This window comes from Delphinus delphis, chromosome 1 (genome assembly GCF_949987515.2).
Source record: "Delphinus delphis chromosome 1, mDelDel1.2, whole genome shotgun sequence".
NCBI lineage: Eukaryota > Metazoa > Chordata > Mammalia > Artiodactyla > Delphinidae > Delphinus > Delphinus delphis.
Window position 1 is genome coordinate 97,473,108 of NC_082683.1, and position 19,169 is coordinate 97,492,276.

The 19,169-nt window shown below is 42.0% G+C and overlaps 1 protein-coding gene across 1 annotated transcript in view; it reads right to left on the reverse strand.

Moving 5' to 3' along the window:
• WDR77 (WD repeat domain 77) overlaps positions 1 to 8,000 on the reverse strand; it is a 37,214-nt gene extending 29,214 nt beyond the window's left edge. The window contains exon 1 of the mRNA XM_060027217.1: positions 7,956 to 8,000. The gene's annotated coding sequence lies outside the window, so the exon portion shown is untranslated. The remainder of the gene's footprint in view (positions 1 to 7,955) is intronic.
• Between the last annotated feature and the right edge of the window lie 11,169 nt (positions 8,001 to 19,169).

Genomic DNA, 19,169 nt, shown 5'->3' on the forward strand with positions numbered 1-19,169 from the left:
TCAGATATAGAGCTTGCAGCCTCACCTTCTCATCACAAAATCTCCATAATCACCCTGAAGGGGAAGGGGTCAGAGGAGGTCTTCCTTAAGCAATTAAATGCTTCAACTAAAAGGGAAATACATCACTTTCATTCATAGACCATTAGCCAGAGCTTATCACATGGCACTACTAAACCACAAATGAGGCTCGGAGGCCAGGAGGAGAGGAGCTCTGGTTAGCGTTGAGAACTAGTACTCCCTACCACACAAATCTAGATCTCTTTCATGGGCCCCCAACCTGTGCATCCAACATCCCTCTCGACCTCTCTACCTGAATGCTCCCATAGGCACCCTAGACTCAATGTGTCCAAAAGTAAACTCATTATATATGCCCAATCCTACACCCCCCTTCTGTATTCTCACCATCAGCTGGTGATCCAAGGCAGAAACCTGGGAGTTATCTTGAGCTCCTCTCTCCCCCTTACCTTCCTCTCACAACTGAAAAAAGACTAGATTCATCATCTTTTTGCCCTACCTCCTCTTCCCCACAGCCTGTGCCTCTAATCAGATCATCCCTGTTTCTCACCTAGAACTCTGCCATACTAAAGGACTCCCTGCCCACTCTCTGTCCCACTGCCCCTCACCAGTCCCTCCTACACTCTGTTGGCCAAACCCAAATGTAATCATGTTACATCCTTCAGCACTGTCTCCATTGCCTCTAAGGTGAGGGTTGTTTAGGGTCCTCCAGCATGTGAGCTTGTCCTTCCTCTACAGGCTTTCTCTTTCCATTCCCCATCCCCACCCACCCTCATTCCCTGTAGCACCAGTGACGGTGAAATACTTGCATTTCCCTGAACATCACAAACATGACAAAGCATGTGTTTGCTCAGGCTGTTCCTCTGCCTGGAATATGCTTCATTCCTCTGTCTGCCTACAAAATGTGATTCATCTTTCAAGATGCAACTCAAACATCATTTTTTCTATGATGATTTTCTTGACACCCACCCTCTCTCCTTTTTTTTTTTTTTTTTTTTAGAGAGAAGGCTTGAATTTTTTTTTAAAGAAGATGTTGGGGGTAGGAGTTTATTAATTAATTTATTTATTTTTGCTGTGTTGGGTCTTCGTTTCTGTGCGAGGGCTTTCTCTAGTTGTGGCAAGCGGGGGCCACTCTTCATCGCGGTGCGCGGGCCTCTCACTGTCGCGGCCTCTCTTGCTACGGAGCATAAGCTCCAGACGCGCAGGCTCAGTAGTTGTGGCTCACGGGCCTAGTTGCTCCACGGCATGTGCGATCCTCCTGGACCAGGGCTCGAACCCGTGTCCCCTGCATTAGCAGGCAGATTCTCAACCACTGCGCCACCAGGGAAGCCCCACCCTCCCTCGTTATTGTGCAACCTGAGCCCTTTCTCTCTGAGTCCCACTCCATCCTGTATGTCTGACACAGCATCTACAACATTTCATTACACTTACTCCCAAACTTAACAGTATGTTTGGGTCATAGTAGGTGCTCAGTAAATGTCTGATTAATTAATCCTCACTCTAGGTCTGGAACTACGCTGTTTCCTTCTCTGGCTGCTCTTCCTCCTTCTGCCCTTTGGAGATATCTCTGATCATAGTCTTCGACTTTTTATCCTCCCTTGTTTTTTCTACCACGCTCCTAAACATCTCTCAAGTTCATTTACATTTCTTTGTCTCTCCACTGCTACCTACCACCCTAGTCCAAGTTAACCTATTATCCCTCAACTGGATCGCTGTAATAATCTCTTAACCAGTCTTGTCATATCTATTCTGGCTCCCTTCCAATTTATTCTCACCCCCCCCACACCCCCAGTTTTCGTGATTGTTTAGAAAGCAAGTCTGATCACATCACCCTTGTTTAAATACCTTCAGTGCAGATAAGCCCACCTCTCTTGTCATAAAGACAAAAGCTCTCAGGGAACTGGCCCCCACCTGGTTCTTAAACTGAATCCCCATCATACTCCATACCCACCCCAGCACCCCAGCATCACCTCACACACTTCCTTGCTCTTTCACGCCAGCCTTTTATTCAGGGGGCACGGGGGGACACTTCCTGCCCTCCTTTCTTGCACAGAGCTTTTGAATTTCAATGTTCTCTTCCCTTTGATCGTTACTACCACCACCAGCACCACCCACCCCCATCTTGGCCTAGTGGAACTCCAGCTCACAAAAGATTTTGGCTTATTCTCTTCCAGGAAGCTGTCCCTCGTTCCCTCTATCATAAGCATATACAGCCAGGGATCCTGCACAAAAGGCTGTTTTTTTGCCCACCATTATGTCCTCAGAACTTAGAACTCAGTACATGGCACATAGTAAACGTTCAGTAAGCAATTTTGGAGTGAATGAACAAATGAATTCTCTTGGCCACTGAGATTCAAACACTTGGAGTAATCATGGACTCATTCTGCTATTTCATTCCCTGTATCCAGGTCCCAAGTCTTAGAACTTCCAATCTTATTATACCTGTGGATGCCTCCCCATTCCTGATGCTCCTGCCCTTATTAAATACCTGAGATATTGCCATACTCCTCCAGCTTATTTCCTTGTCTCTTTCTTTACCCACAATTTATCTTATTTGATGTGATATAATCTTCCTTAAAGGCCATGTTTATCATATTATACCCCAATTCAAAAACCTTTATTTGTTTGTCATTAATGCTTAAAATATATTTTTTGCTTGGATTTAAAGACCTCCACAATATGTCTCAAATCTATCTATGCAACTATTTTCCATGTCTCACCCTTTACCAAGGCCCCACTCTTGAACCATGCTGATATCCCAGAAATCCATCACTCAACGCCCAGCAACCAATCCTGGGCTTGGGCACTTCCTCACGCAGTCCCTTTCTTCTCCCCCATCCACCCTCCAGGTCTCCCTGCACACAGTCCTGCCTGATTCTGCCAGCTCTGCCAGCCCTTTCCTTCTTCCAGGACTGCGAGTTGCTCTGCCCTCGGCCTGAAGCTGTCTTCCCCAGGAGGTTCTTTGCCCGGCCAGCTCGTTCTCATCCTCTGGTTCTCAGGGTAAATATCACTCCTTGGACAGGCCTTCCCTGGTCATCCATTTTATCTAAAGATGTTCTCCCATCATTTACTCTCTGGCATGCCCCTTTGCTTCTTTCCTTCATGGCCCGTAACACATCCGTGATTAATCTGTTGTTTTCTTGTTTGTCGTTGCTCTTCTCAAATAGACGGTAGGCCCCATGAGGAGCTTTTCTGCCTTCTCTCTGAAATACCCACAGCACTTAGCCCACTGCATGGCCCACTGTGTTTATTTAATAAGCATATTTATTAATACAAGGTATTAATACAAGGTAAATGATTCGCCTTCCCTTTGAAGAGATCTCCATGATCTTAAAACACTTAAAAGTCTGTCCAGCCCTCACTAAACTCTTAACACCGTTTGCTCTTTGTTTTTCTTTATCAAGAGCATTTCCCTGGCTAGAATAAATGGGACTATGACATACCTGATGACAATGATAATGTCACACCACTGTGACCCCTACTATATCTGGCATGGTGGTCACATATTCAATAAATACTTAATTAGAAATAAACTTATCTCCCTGTGTTCTGGCATTCATGTGTCAAAAGATATAAAAGCAGCTCTCTGCTTATGGAATTAAAAAAATACAGTGTTGGCCACAAAGAGGATGTCTGCTCTGGAGTTTAGACAAGATCTTTGTGACGCACAGCTTGGTGTAGCAGTGCCAGTGGCAGTGGCAGTGGCAGTAATCACTATTGCATCATTCTGAAAAATAGGGGTGGTAACAGAAGCAGCAGGTGAAAAGTTCAGTCTTAGACAATGGCATCTTAGGACCAGACTTTTTCTTAAAAGGTAAACGTGTTTACCCCATGCTTTTAATCTAGACGAAATAATCACCAAAAGAAAATGCTACCTAATTTATAGTGGTTTCTGTACCTTTTTTCTTTTTAACTTTATTTGATGGGGGAAAGGTTGCATTTGAATGCCTGAATTTAGTTGGTAGATTTTATGACAGTCAGTAAGGTTCACCAATGCTGGACAAAATATGAAAAAGTATACATATATAGCACTGTTTCTATTTTAATTTATACTTCTATCAAATGTTTGGAGTGTCGTTTTCAAAGGGAATGTGTTTCCTGCTTTTTTTGGCCTGGATCTGTAAGTAACTATTTCCCTGTGGCGTCATGTGATGGTTTTGTCTTTCAGGGTGGGGGACCGAGCTTTTGTTTCAGATGGCTGTGCTAACATTTCTTTGGGATGGTTGTAAATTCAGAGCCACTCATGGGAAGGTTAAGATTTTATGGAAACCTATGATCCTCCCCTCTTCCACCTCCCCAGTGATATAGTCTAGTAAAAGTTCATAGGATATGTTTATACTATGTTTAGTGTAAAACGTGTATTTCAATATTTTAAAAATACTATATAAATATTTTACAGTGCTCTACAAAGAACACCGTTGACTTTTATATTAGAAAAGGAGCAAAAAGTGCTGGAAAAATTGTCGCCACTGTTGATTCTGCCATGGATGACGGACTTTCTATTCTCATGGCTCAGAATTCTCATCAAATTTCTCTGTTGGCACCTTTCTTGTTATCTTAGATTACATGCTCTTAAAAAGTTTGTTTGATTGTAAGGCACTTGATAATGTTGCTGTTGCTGTTCTAACTGGTACATGGCAATGAGGTGTCCTCCTCCCAATCCTCTCTATGTCCAAGGACTTAGAAACTGATTCACTTTGGAGAGCTGAGCAATTAAACACAAATGATCAATGGCATTTATTGTCTAACTAAATTACCTTAAAATACGGTAGATATAGCAGAGCCAAAAAGTCTTATCATGGGTTTGCCTAAGTATAAAGTAAAATTGTGGGCTCCTAAAATTTTTTGTTATTTGATTTTGTTTAAATAAAAGTGGGAATAATTTTTATCAACAAACAGGAAACTGTAAACGCAAGCTATAGTACATAGCTATAACAGAAAGACCTATCACCACTAAAAGGCTTAAAGAAATTTTCAGTAAGATAGGAAAATGTTTATGGTAAAAATCATAGTAAAAAAAACAAAACAAAACAAGGAGATATGAAAAAGTATCTCAACTAGCTTTTTAAAAATGCATGAAATACAACACAAAGGAAATACACTAAAATATTAACGATAGGTAGTGGAAGTTTGAGTGATTTTACTTTTCTGCTTTTAGGTACTTAATACTTTTTAGTATAAATAAATGAGGGAAATACAGAAAGCTGAACGTAATAGAACTATAGCTTAGATAAGGGCATTTTCACACTCGAAAATATAATGTGTGAACAAAATAGAAGTGTCTGATGCAGCCTAGAGGAAGGACCTTCAAGCACAAGTTAGTCGGTTTATCCAGCGCTGCCAGGGAAGAGTGAAGCAAATGCATCAGACCTAGATGGCACTCAGTGTTAAAATCAGCCATTCTGCTTCTATCATACTTCAGTTCGATGTTCATCAAGCAAAATTATGGTTTTAATTGGCTTTCTCATACATTTTGATAGAATGCACTGGTTATACCAACTTGTTTCTTATGTTATTCTAGTTCACACAGCAGTCTCCTGTGAGTTGGTTGGTGTGAGTCAGTTCTGGAGCAATCAGTCAATTCTTGGTGCCCTGATATGATCAAATTTATGAACCTGCAAAGCTGAGGACTGCCTGCTGAGCTACAGTACTCACACTGTAAAGTATGTGACCACTGATCTCACTAGAACACCCACCCACCACTTGCCTCTCTCCCACATTACGGCTCTAATTTTAAGATCACAGTCTCAGAATTGGCCACTCTGCTGCGTCTCCTTTCCAAGCTTTCTAAGAGGTACCTTTTTTAATTCTCAGGAAAAAGCAACATGGGAAGTAATATTTCCAAACTTGAACCAAACAATAGTAAGTCCAGGACAGAACCCATTACCTGCCTCACTGCTGAGTTAAAAGGGAAAGGAATCACTAGAAACTGCTGAAGGGCTGTAATGAGACATTTCCGAAGTTGGAAAAATCAGATTTTACCATGATGCAGGGTCTAATGCCAAGAAGAGTGAAAAGGGGAGCAAGGAAGAATTATCTGATCCTCCAAATTTGAGGAAAGGGTATCTCTGTGCTCGATATTAGACCATCTGGGTAGTTTACGAGACTCTGGCTCCCTTCCTTAACTGCTATTCTACTTGTGGCATAAGTATTAGAAAAGCTCACTAAGGCTGCCTTTGGCTAGTCACTGTTAATAGCTTTCCTGAAAAACAAATGAACAAAAATAGGCAGCTATTCCCAAGGTCAGATTCCCCAGGACTTTGGCAAATGCTAGTTCTGGGTTTCACTTTTGGTTCTTTACCCCCTGGCCTTGAAATTCTCTGCTTAAGTCCCAGGAAGCATTTGTCCCTAGGGTCTTATTAAAATCTTTAAGGGAGCACCTTGCAATGTCTTTATCAAAGGGACATATGGGGCTGCAGAAATACTAGGCTCTTCTTTCATTTGTGTAGCTGATTTTTGTTTAAGTCCTGATCTAGTTTTCACGTTAAAGTACACAATGTTCTCTCCTTTTGAGGAGCTGTAGCCCTGTCGTTAGTCTCCACTGGTTGCTTGGATAAGGTGGGATATGTGGGTGCCCTTAAGCTGGAGAGAGACATGGCAGATGCACTAATGTCCTTTGTGTTCTCTCAAAGACAGACAAAGCACCCACTCCACAGCAGCCCCGGCAGTGACCTCTGCACCCTGCTTCTCTGGCCACCCCGAGTAAGCAAGCATCCTCCCACCCGTTTCCTCTCATACCGCATGATATTTGACTTTGCGTTGAATGCTTTGCCTTATGGACTTGGGGAGGGAGGTCTGAGGAGAAGGGACCAGAAACAGAGGAGGAACTAAATCAGTTTTTTTACCTTCAGAGTGTGTTTCTTAACCTGGGGTCCCCCAAGCCTCGAGAGACTCATGAATTCCCTAAGCTTATAGATAAAATTTGCTCTGTGCAGTCCTGTGAACATTTTTAAGGGGGAAGAGAGCCACAGCTTTTACTGAGCCCTCAAATGGATCTGGAACCCCAAAGCCAAAAGTTGAAAACCCGGGGGTGAGATTGAAAGTTAATTAAACACTGTGAAAGCTATTTCAGGGATTTACCCATAGGTGGGAAAGGTTACCCTCTGGTCTTTAGGAAAGGACTTCAAAAAGCCCAGCGGGTCATCTGCTCATTTTCTTCACCACAACAGCAAAGAATATTTGGTCTTAACCTTTCTTGGTGGGGTTCTACTGACACTGCTGCTGATGGCCCTTGTCTTCCTCATCATAAAGAGCTACAGAAAATGTAAGTCTCCAAGAGCTGCGACAGCCCTTCTTTTTCTGTCTCCGAGAATAGAGTTAGCTTTAAGGGGGAGTAAAACTTGCATAGCCCACCCTTTCTACAGACCGAGGACTCAAATCCCTTTACTTCTCTCCTGGCCACTCCCACCTTCCACCCGCCCACCTCCAACACCTCCCCACAACCCCATCCCTTCACCCAAGATTGAAGAAAGCAGCTTCCAATTCCTCCAGGCCCCATTGGTGAGACTTGTCCCTCTTCTTCCTGGCACTTGTGGCAGGTCACTCCAGTCCCGGGGCCCTGGATCCCCTCTCAGTTCCTCCAGCCGAGGTAAGATGACCACACTGTTTCCTGGATATGGAGGCCTGCTGCCAGGGGAATTTCCTTCTATCGACTAGAGTAGTGTTATTTCTCTGGACACTGGACAAGTGATTCTTTGAAAGGCTCTTCTGATCTCTTTAAGTTGTTTCTAAATGTCACTTGCTTCTAAGAGACACCTTCCTCCAAATTGAACTCACTCATTCCTCCTCCTTCTTCCTGTGTAGTTTTCACCCCCAGAGGAAGCACTTACCTATGCCAACATGGCTTTCAAAATCTCGAAAGAAAATAGAAATCACCTGACCGTGAACCATTCTCAGACTCGGACTCGTTGTCTACGCTCAAATTAAAGTGACAAACTCACCTTGCCTTTCCAGTGAGGCGTGAGTCCCATTCCTCTCATCTCAGCTCCATTGTCTTCATACATCACTTTCCCTTTTAACAAATTTTGGACTACGACCTGGGTGAAACCACAGTCGGAGTTGTCTGGGTGTGATTGGGCAATGCTAGCCAACAGTTTTGAAGACCAAGGGTCAGTCTTTTTCCTGGCCTGAGAAAAGATTGCTGGCCCTCCCACTTGGATGGACAGCGAGTTAGCCCCTTGAGGGCTGAGACGGCCTTCCTTGTCCCCTTCCAAGTGTGTGGTACAGAGCTCAGGGCACAAAGAGTATTCCCTCAGCATCATTGATCAACTTGGGACAAGTCAACCAAATGAACAATCTAGAGAGGATTACAAATAAAAGCAAACTCTCTGCAATGCTGGCTCCTTCTCCATCATTGGTGTGTCTTTCCCCATCACCTCCAGAGGTGCAGAGCTCATCCACAGCCAGAAAAGCCTAAGGAGGTGATGGTACTCTGGAACTAACTCAGGATCGATTGGGACACAGGTCTCAAACTCTATCACTAACTAGCTGCCTTCATTCATTGCGGCAAGTATGTTAAACTTTTGAAGCTTCTATTTCCTCATCTTGAAAACAGAACTAATAACACTTATCTCTTAATGTAAGAATAAATGAGATATCATATATGTAAGTACTCTGTACATCCCAGAGCTCTATGCAAATACAAGGTCCCTATTGGCTAAAGCACTATTCAAATGTGGATATCCATCTCCTTTCTATAGCATATGATATATGCCTAACACTCTACGGGAACTAAAGATTAATCTAAATGTTAACCACCTCTGCCAAATCCCAATGAATAACCCCATAGACGATCCTAGTAAAAATATGAATAAGATTTTTTTTACTAGGTAAGATTATTCTAACTCTCCTATGTGAACAATAAAAAAGAAAGAAAATCCAGGAAAATTCATAAAAATAAGCAAATAAAATATGGGAAGGCTGGCCTTAACAGCTAACTAAAAGTACTGTTTTCTTAAGAATGTCTAATTAAAACATGTTAATGGTTCATGAATAAATAAATAAAGGGATAAAATAGCAAGACCAGAAATAGACCAAAAGCACATGAGGAAGTTTAGAGTATGATGAAGATGGCATATCAAATCATTTGGGGGAAATTAGTTTATTCATAAATGGTGTTGAGACAATTAAGTAACCATGTAGATGAGAATAAGATCAGATCTATATCTGACTCCTTGTATCAAAATTCCAGATGTGTCAAAAAAATTTTTTAAAAATCGTAAAAGTACTGGAAGAAAATATGGGAGGACTTTTAAAACAACAGAGTGGAGCATGACTTTGAATGCAGGACACCTGTTCAATAAACCAGAAAAGACTAATTAGCTTTACTTACAAAGTAACATTCAAAAGACAAATGACATGTTGGGAAAATACTTGCAGAGCATCTTGTAGACAAAGGGCTGATCTTCTTAATCTATTAAGAGTTCCTATAAATCAACAGGGAAAAAAATCAACAACTCAATAGAAAAGAAAAAGGACAATGGATAATGTTGGGCTAGTCACAGAAAAGGAAATATAAATGCCATTAAACATATGAAGAGAAACTCAACTTTACTCATATTAAGAGAAATCATAATTAGAACTACAATTAGATGATATTTTTCATCAATAAGATTAGCAAAATTCAAAAAGTTTGCTAACAAAACGTTTGGGCAAGATTGTGGGGAGCTAAGACACACATATACTACTGGTGGGAGACTGAGTTGACACAACTACTGTGAAAGGCATTTTGGCAACAGCTAACAACATTTCCAATTCTATTTCTAAGAATGTATCCTACTTAAACATGTGGGGAGTGACCTATGTAATTTGAATTGCAGCATTCATCAAACTGACTAAAACTTAATGAGTCTTGTTATACTCCAATCACTATTCTGAGCGCTTGGCGTGTGGTCATGGAATCCCCACAAAACACTAGGAGGTTACAGTTATTATTATTCTCATTTCAGATACAAAAATGGAGGCACAGAGAGGTCAAACAACTCGCCTGAGTTCACACTGTTACACACTATTACTGAGTTTGCACCTGTATTTGTATTTATTTAGTCTGTCTCTAAAAGAAAACACCACTAACTGATCTTAGTAATTGCCCCAGGGGAGAGGAACGTGATAACTGAGGGACTGAGGGGCAGGGATGGGAGGAGTTATGCTTTCCCTTAAAAACATGTTTGTAACTTTTGAAGTTCTTCATTGACCTTGTTGAGGATTTTCAGGGAGCCTGATACCTAGTGTTCACATTTCCCACCTGAATTCTAGACCAACTGAGAAACAAGAGGACTCAGGAGATGGAGAACAAAATAGTATCTTTATTACAAACATAGGAGAATATAAGCATAAACCATGGCTGCCGAGAAGTGGGCTTCAGAACCCTGAACTCCATGCACCACGGCGAGCCCCCGCCCCTCCCGGCAACCCAAACAGAGGCTCACCTGCCCACAGAAGCTGAAGAAGAGACCATGTGCTCTTTGAAAACTGCACACAAGAGATTTAAAAATGAAGAGGAAGGAGATGGGTTCAAGATGGCAGAGTAGAAGGACGTGCGCTCACTCCCCCTTGCGAGAGCACCTGAATCACAACTAACTGCTGGACAATCATAGGCAGGAAGACACTGGAACTCACCGCAAAAGATACCCCACATCCAAAGACAAAGGAGAAGCCACAGTGAGATGGTGGGAGGGGCGCAATCACAATAAAATCAAATCCCATAACCGCTCAGTGGGTGACTCACAAACTGGAGAACACTTATAACACAGAAGTCCACCCACTGGAGTGAGGGTTCTGAGCCCCACGTCAGGCTTCCCAACCTGGGGATCCAACAATGGGAGGAGGAATTCCCAGAGAATCGGGCTTTGAAGGCTGGCAGGATTTGATTGCAGGACTTTGACAGGACTGGGGGAAACAGAGACTCTAATCTTGGAGGGCACACACAAAGTAGTGTGCACATCGGGACCCAGGGGGAAGGAGCAGTGACTCCATAGGAGTGACTCCATAGGAGACTTGCTGATGTTGGAGGGTCTCCTGCAGAGGCAAGGGGTGGCTGTGGCTCAGGGTGGGGACAAGGACACTGGCAGCAAATGTTCTGGGGAGTGCTCCTAGGTGTGAGCCCTCCCAGAGTCCGTCATTATCGCCACCAAAGAGCCTTTGGCCTCCAGTGCTGGGTTGCCTCAGGCCAAACAACCAACAGGGAGAGAACTCAGACCAACCCATCAGCAGACTAAAGTTTTACTGAGCTCTGCCCACCAGAGCAACACCCAGCTCTACCCACCAACAGTCCCTCCCATCAGGAAGCCTGCACAAGCCTCTTAGATAGCCTCATCCACCAGAGGGCAGACAGCAAAAGCAATACAATGGAGAAAAGACAGCCTCTTCAATAAGTGGTGCAAGGAAAACTGGACAGTACATGTAAAAGTATGAAATTAGAACACTCCCTAACACCATACACAAAAATAAACTCAAAATGGACTAAAGACCTAAATGTAAGGTCAGACACTATCAAACTCTTAGAGGAAAACATGGGCAGAACACTCTATGACATAAATCACAGCAAGATCCTTTTTGACTCACCTCCTAGAGAAATGAAAATAAAAACAAAAATAAACAAATGGGACCTAATGAAACTTCAAAGCTTTTGCACAGCAAAGGAAACCATACACAAGACCAAAAGAAACCCTCAGAATGGGAGAAAATATTTGCAAGTGAAGCAACTGACAAAGGATTAATCTCCAAAATTTACAAGCAGCTCATGCAGCTCAATAACAAAAAAACAAGCAACCCAATCCAAAAATGGGCAGAAGACCTAAATAGATATTTCTCCCAAGAAGATATACAGATTGCCAACAAACACATGAAAGAATGCTCAACAATCATTAGAGAAATGCAAATCAAAACTACAATGAGATATCATCTCACACTGGTCAGAATGGCCATCATCAAAAACTCTAGAAACAATAAATGCTGGAGAGGGTGTGGAGAAAAGGAAACCCTCTTGCACTGCTGGTGGAAATGTGAATTGGTTCAGCCACTATGGAGAACAGTATGGAGGTTCCTTAAAATACTACAAATAGAACTACCACACAACCCAGCAATCCCACTACTGGCCATATACCTTAAAAAACCATCATTCAAAAAGAGTTATGTAGGGGCTTCCCTGGTGGCGCGGTGGTTGAGAGTTCACCTGCCAATGCAGGGGACACGGGTTCGTGCCCCGGTCCGGGAAGATCCCACATGTCGCGGAGTGGCTGGGCCTGTGAGCCATGGCCTCTGAGCCTGTGTGTCCGGAGCCTGTGCTCTGCAACGGGAGAGGCCACAACAGTGAGAGGCCCGCGTACCACCAAAAAAAAAAAAAAAAAAAAAGAGTCATGTACCAAAATATTCATTGCAGCTCTATTTACAATAGCCAGGACATGGAAGCAACCTAAGTGTTCATCATTGGATGAATGGATAAAGAAGATGTGGCACATATATACAATGGAATATTACTCAGCCATAAAAAGAAACAAAATTGAGTTATTTGTAGTGAGGTGGATGGACCTAGTGTCTGTCATACAGAGCCAAGTAAGTCAAGAAGAGAAAATCAAATACCGTATGCTAACACATATATATGGAATCAAAGAAAAAAAAAAGTCATGAAGAACCTAGGAGTAAGACGGGAATAAAGACACAAACCTACAAGAGAGGTAATGGGGAGGGCGAAGGATAAGCTGTGACAAAGTGAGAGAGTGGCATGGACATATATACACTACCAAATGTAAAATAGATAGCTAGTGGGCAGCAGCCGCATAGCACAGGGAGATCAGCTCGGTGGTTTGTGACCACCTAGAGGGGTGAGATAGGGAGGGTGGGAGGGAGGGAGATGCAAGAGGGAAGAGATATGGAAACATATGTATATGTATAGATGATTCACTTTGTTATAAAGCAGAAAATAACACACCATTGTAAAGCAATTATACTCCAATAAAGATGTTAAAAAAAAAGAAGAAGAACTAGAATTCTACAGCCTGTGGAACAAAATCCACATTCATAGAAAGAGAGACAAGGTGAAAAGGCAGAGGGCTATGTACCAGATGAAGGAACAAGATAAAACCCCAGAAAAACAACTAAATGAAGTGGAGATAGGCAACCTGAGCCCACATACCACAACTACTGAAGCCTACACGCCTAGAGCCCGTGCTCCACAGCAAGAGAAGCCACTGCAATGAGAAGCCCCCGCACCACAACCAAGAGTAGCCCTCGCTCACCACAGCTAGAGAAAAGCCCACGCACAACAACGAGGACCCAAGGCAGCCAAAAATAAATTAATTAATTAATTAATTTTAAAAAAGAGAAAACAATAGCAAAGATCAGTAAAACTAAAACTGGTTCTTTGAGAAGATAAACAAAATTGATAAACCGTTAGCCAGACTCATCAAGAAAAAGAGGGAGAGGACTCAAATCAATAGAGTTAGAAATGAAAAAGGAGAAGTTACAACGGACACTGCAGAAATACAAAGCATCATAAGAGACTACTACAAGCAACTCTATGCCAATAAAATGGACAACCTGGAAGAAATGGACAAATTCCAAGACTGAGCCAGGAAGAAATAGAAAACATGAACAGACCAATCACAAGTAATGAAATTGAAACTGTGATTAAAAATCTTCCAACACACAGAAGTCCAGGACCAGATAGCTTCTTAGGTGAATTCTATCAAACATTTAGAGAAGAGCTAACACCCATTCTTCTCAAATTCTTCCAAAAAATTGCAGAGGAAGGAACACTCCCAAACTCATTCTACAAGGCCACTATCACCCTAATACCAAAACCAGACAAAGATACTACAAAAAAGAAAATTACAGACCAATATCACTGATGAATATCGAGGGAAAAATCCTCAACAAAATACTAGCAAACAGAATCAAACAACACATTAAAAGGATCATACTCCATGATCAAGTGGGATTTATTGCAGGAATACAAGGATTCTTCAATATATCCAAATCAATCAATGTGATACACCATATTAACAAATTGAAGAATAAAATCCATATGATCATCTCAATAGATGCAAAAAAAGTTTTGACAAAATTCAACACCAATTTTGATTAAAAAAAAACTCTCCAGAAAGTGGGCAGAGAGGAAACCTACCTCAACATAATAAAGGCCATATACAACAAATCCACAGCAAACATCATTCTCAATGGTGAAAAACTGAAAGCATTCCCTCTAAGATCAGGAACAAGACAAGGATGTCCACTCTCACCACTATTATTCAACATAGTTTTGGAAGTCCTAGCCATGGCAATCAGAGAAGAAAAAGAAATAAAAGGAATACAAATTGGAAAGAAGAAGTAAAACTGTCACTGTTTGCAGATGACATGATACTATATATAGATAATCCTAAAGATGCCAACAGAAAACTACTAAAGCAAATCAATGAATTTGGTAAAGTTGCAGGATATAAAATTAATGCACAGAAATCTCTTGCATTCCTATACACTAACAACGAAAGATCAGAAACAGAAATTAAGGAAACAATCCCATTCACCATTGCAACAAAAATAATAAAATACCTAGGAATAAAGCTACCTAAGGAGGTAAGAAACCTGTACTCAGAAAACTATAAGACACTGATGAAAGAAATCAAAGATGACACAAACAGATGGAGAGATATACCATGTTATTGGATTGAAAGAATCAATATTGTGAAAATGACTATACTACCCAAAGCAATCTACAGATTCAATGCTGTCCCTATCAAATCACCAATGTCATATTTTACAGAACTAGAATTTAAAAATCTTAACATTTGTATGGATTCACAGAAGACCCCAAATAGCCAAATCGATCTTGAGGGAAAAAAACGGAGCTGGAGGAATCAGACTCCCTGACTTCAGACTATACTACAAAGCTACAGTAATCAAGACAACATGGTACTGGCACAAAAACAGAAATTTAGATCAATGGAACAGCATAGAGATCCCAGAAATAAACCCACATACTTATTGTCAATTAATCTATGAAAAAGGAAACAAGGCTATACAATGGAGAAAAGACAGTCTCTTCAATAAGTGGTGCAAGGAAAACTGGACAGTCACATGTAAAAGAATGAAATTAGAACACTCCCTAACACCATATACAAAAATAAACTCAAAATGGATTAAAGACCTAAACACAAGGCCAGACACTATAAAACTCCTAAAGGAAAACATAGGAAGAACCCTCTTTGACATGAATCACAGCAAGATCTTTTTTGACCCACCTCCTAGAGTAATGGAAATAAAAACAAAACTAAACAAATGGGACCTAATGAAACTTAAAAGCTTTTGCACAACAAAGGAAACTCTAAACAAGATGAAAAGACGACCCTCAGAACGGGAGAAAATGTTTGCAAACAAATCAACGGGCAAAGGATTAATCTCCAAAATATATGAACAGCTCGTGCAGCTCAATATTAAAAAACCAAACAACCCAATCAAAAAATGGGCAGAAGGTCTAAATAGACATTTCTCCAAAGAAGACATACAGATGGCCAAGAGGAACATGAAAAGCTGCACAGGATCACTAATTATTAGAGAAATGCAAATCAAAACTATAATGAGGTATCACCTCACACCAGTTAGAATGGGCATCATCAGAAAATCTACAAACAACAAATACTGGAGAGGGTGTGGAGAAAAGGGAACCCTCTTGCACTGTTGGTGGGAATGTAAATTGATACAGCCACTATGGAGAACTGTATGGAGGTTCCTTAAAAAACTAAAAATAGAATTACCATATGACCCAGCAATCCCACAACAGGGCATATATCCAGAGAAAAGCATAATTCAAAAAGCCACATGCACACCAATGTTCATTGCAGCACTATTTACAATAGCCAGGTCATGGGAGCAACCTAAATGCCTGTAAACAAACGAATGGATTAAAGAAGATGTGGTACATATATACCCAATGCAATATTATTCAGTCATAAAAAGGAGTGAAACTGGGTCATTTGCAGAGACATGGATGGACCTAGAGACTGTCATACAGAGTGAAGTAAGTCAGAGAAAAACAAATATGGTACATTAACGCATATATGTGGAATCCAGAAAAATGGTACAGAGGAAGCGGTTTGCAAGGCAGAAGTAGAGACCCAGGTATAGAGAACAAATGTACGGACACCAAGGGGGGAAAGCGCGGGGGCAGGGGCAGGTGGTGGGATGACTGGGAGATTGGGCTTGACGTATATACCCTAATATGTATAAAATAGATAACGAGTTAGAACCTGCTGTATAAAAAAAAGAAATAAAATTCAAAAAAAAAAAAAATGAAGAGGAAGGGCAGAGTAGGCACACCTGGTTCCTACCTCCAGACTCACTCATCAGACAGACCACTCCACCTCCGCTGGGGTGTCACTGAGGAGTGTCCCCGCAGTGGAGCTCAGTCCATGGGGGAGGAAGCTCCCTCCACGAATCTCTCTTAAAAAAACATAAGTAACATTTTTGAATACCAAGGTAAGGAAATTAAAGTGCAAAGAGAGATGACAAAATTTACCCAATGTCTCCCAGCTAGTAAGTGGCAGAACAAAATTTAAATCGAGTCCTCTCACTTCAAATTCCTTGCATCTTGCCTCCACCCCAAGTTGTCCCAGAGTACGTATAGTGGCAGAGAAACTAGAAAGGTAAAGCCAGGGGATGTGTTCGAGAGAGCATGTTCACTCTGAGATGGAGCAGCTACTCCTGACAGCTGGACATGGAGGGGAAGACAGAGGAAGACAGAGTTGATAAATGAGCCCCCATCACCACCTGCAGTGCAGCCAGCCACACAAGGTCAGCAGAGCGCCAGGAATGCCCTTCTCCCCCCGCTGGCTGTGGTGCGCATCCTTGGGTAGGACTCTCTCAGTTTCAGCTGAAACTCTGAGCCGACATCAAAACAATTCTACCAACATTGAAGCTAGAAGCCACATCAGCTTTCCAGTTCAGGGCCAGTACCTTATGAACAGCTGCAAGAGGAGATGTAAACATCGTCCTATGGCCACACAATACGTGAAATATCAGATTAATTGCTCTTCCCTCTGTTTTTTTGAAGCTTCCCAGTTTTAATAGCACAGCCTTGTATTTACAAAGTCTTGTTTTTTTGTCTCTTTATCATGAAAACTGGTGCGTGACTAGCCTTGCTGGAAGAGGAAATGAGTAATTAAATAATTGACCACAGATTCAACAAGTCTTTGCTTGGTGTGGGAAGAAACATGGTTGTGGATGCTGGATCATGGAACCAGAGCAAACCTGTAGGATTCTCAGGGGAAATAGTTTTCCAGATAAGTAAGTGTAAATCTTCCAAGACGTCTATGGATGTCTTCATCTGTTGTGGAATATTGCTGTCTACTATCTTGCCTTGTGTAGTGGGATGTACAAGCCAACTTGTACATCCAGTGTACAAGGCCAGCCCAGACTGGATTGCTATTTGCAGAACTGGTGGGCTAGTGGCTTCTTTATGCAAATTTAATACATGGCCACAGGGGAAGGATTGGGCTTGTTTTGTGGCTGAGGCGAGAGACAGCACTTTTTTTTTTTAAAACATCTTTATTGGAGTGTAATTGCTTTACAATGGTGTGTTAGTTTCTGCTGTATAACAAAGTGAATCAGCTATACATATACATATATCCCCATATCTCCTCCCTTTTGCGTTTCCCTCCCACCCTCCCTATCTCACCCGTCTAGGTGGTCACAAAGCACTGCGCTGATCTCCCTGTGCTATGCGGTTGCTTCCCATTAGCTAGCTATTTTACATTTGGTAGTGTATATAAGTCCATGCCACTCTCTCACTTCGTCCCAGCTTACCCTTCTCCCTCCCCGTGTCCTCAAGTCCATGCTCTACATCTGTGTCTTTATTCCTGTCCTGCCCCTAGGTTATTCAGAACCATTTTTAAAAAATTTTTTTTAGATTCCATATATATGTGTTAGCATACGGTATTTGTTTTTCTCTTTCTGAGTTGCTTCACTCTGTATGACAGACTCTGGGTCCGTCCACCTCACTACAAATAACTCAATTTCATTTCTTCTTATGGCTGAGTAATATTCCGTTGTATATATGTGCCACATCTTCTTTATTCATTCGTCTGTCTATGGACACTTAGGTTGCTTCCATGTCCTGACTATTGTAAATAGAGCTGCAATGAACATTGTGGTACATGACTCTTTTTGAATGATGGTTTTCTCAGGGTATATGGCCAGTAGTGGGATTGCTGTGTCATATGGTAGTTCTATTTGTAGTTTGTTAAGGAACCTCCATACTGTTCTCCATAGTGGCTGTATCAATTCACATTCTCACCAACAATGCAAGAGGGTTCCCTTTTCTCCACACCCTCTCCAGCATTTATTGTTTGTAGATTTTTTGATGATGGCCATTCTGACCGGTGTGAGGTGATACCTCATTGTAGTTTTGATTTGCATTTGAGAGACAGCACTTTTGATGTTGCTTGATCTGAGACTCTGGGTGGGAGGGGGCCAGCTGTGTGGGAACACGGAGGATGGCAGCAATGGAGTGGCATCCACACTCCCTCCTCTCCCCATCAGGGTTCTGAGTAGCTTTGAGTTCCCTACCTATGGAGAGAGGGTTTAGGGTGGAAGCTGAAGGAACTGTGCTCATAAACGAGTGAGTGAGAGCCTGGACCTACACGTGCAGGGCATGTGCAGAACCCTGTCCCAGCCCTGCTCAGACTAGAGGGCAACTGAGTGTCCTGAGTGCAGAGACCGGCCAGCACCCTACCAGAAGAGACTGGAAGAGCAGGGTTTTTATGAGGGCAACAGAGGCAGTGGTGGGGAGCCGCCAGGGTCTGAAATAGCAGGAGAGACACTCTACGGGAAGAGAGGGTGCAGACATTCATGTAGGAGCTAAGAGTTTGGGTAATTCTGGCATTAATGACAGTATCACCTCACCTGCACCCACAACTGCTGATGCCCCCGTATTGATTTGTGTTTCCTGATGTGAATGAATATTTCTCTTAATTTATCACACCTTGGTTTCTCGCTGATCAGAAGCAGGTATGCATTCAGTCTAGTGGCAGTTTCCCATACAGGACAGTCTTCGAGCCAAGAGAACCTAAGAACCCCTGATTTAGCCTCTCTCCCTTTCTTTGGGTAGAACAGCATGTAATACCAATTCAGAAGTAAATTGGAATACTATACTTTAAAAGAAA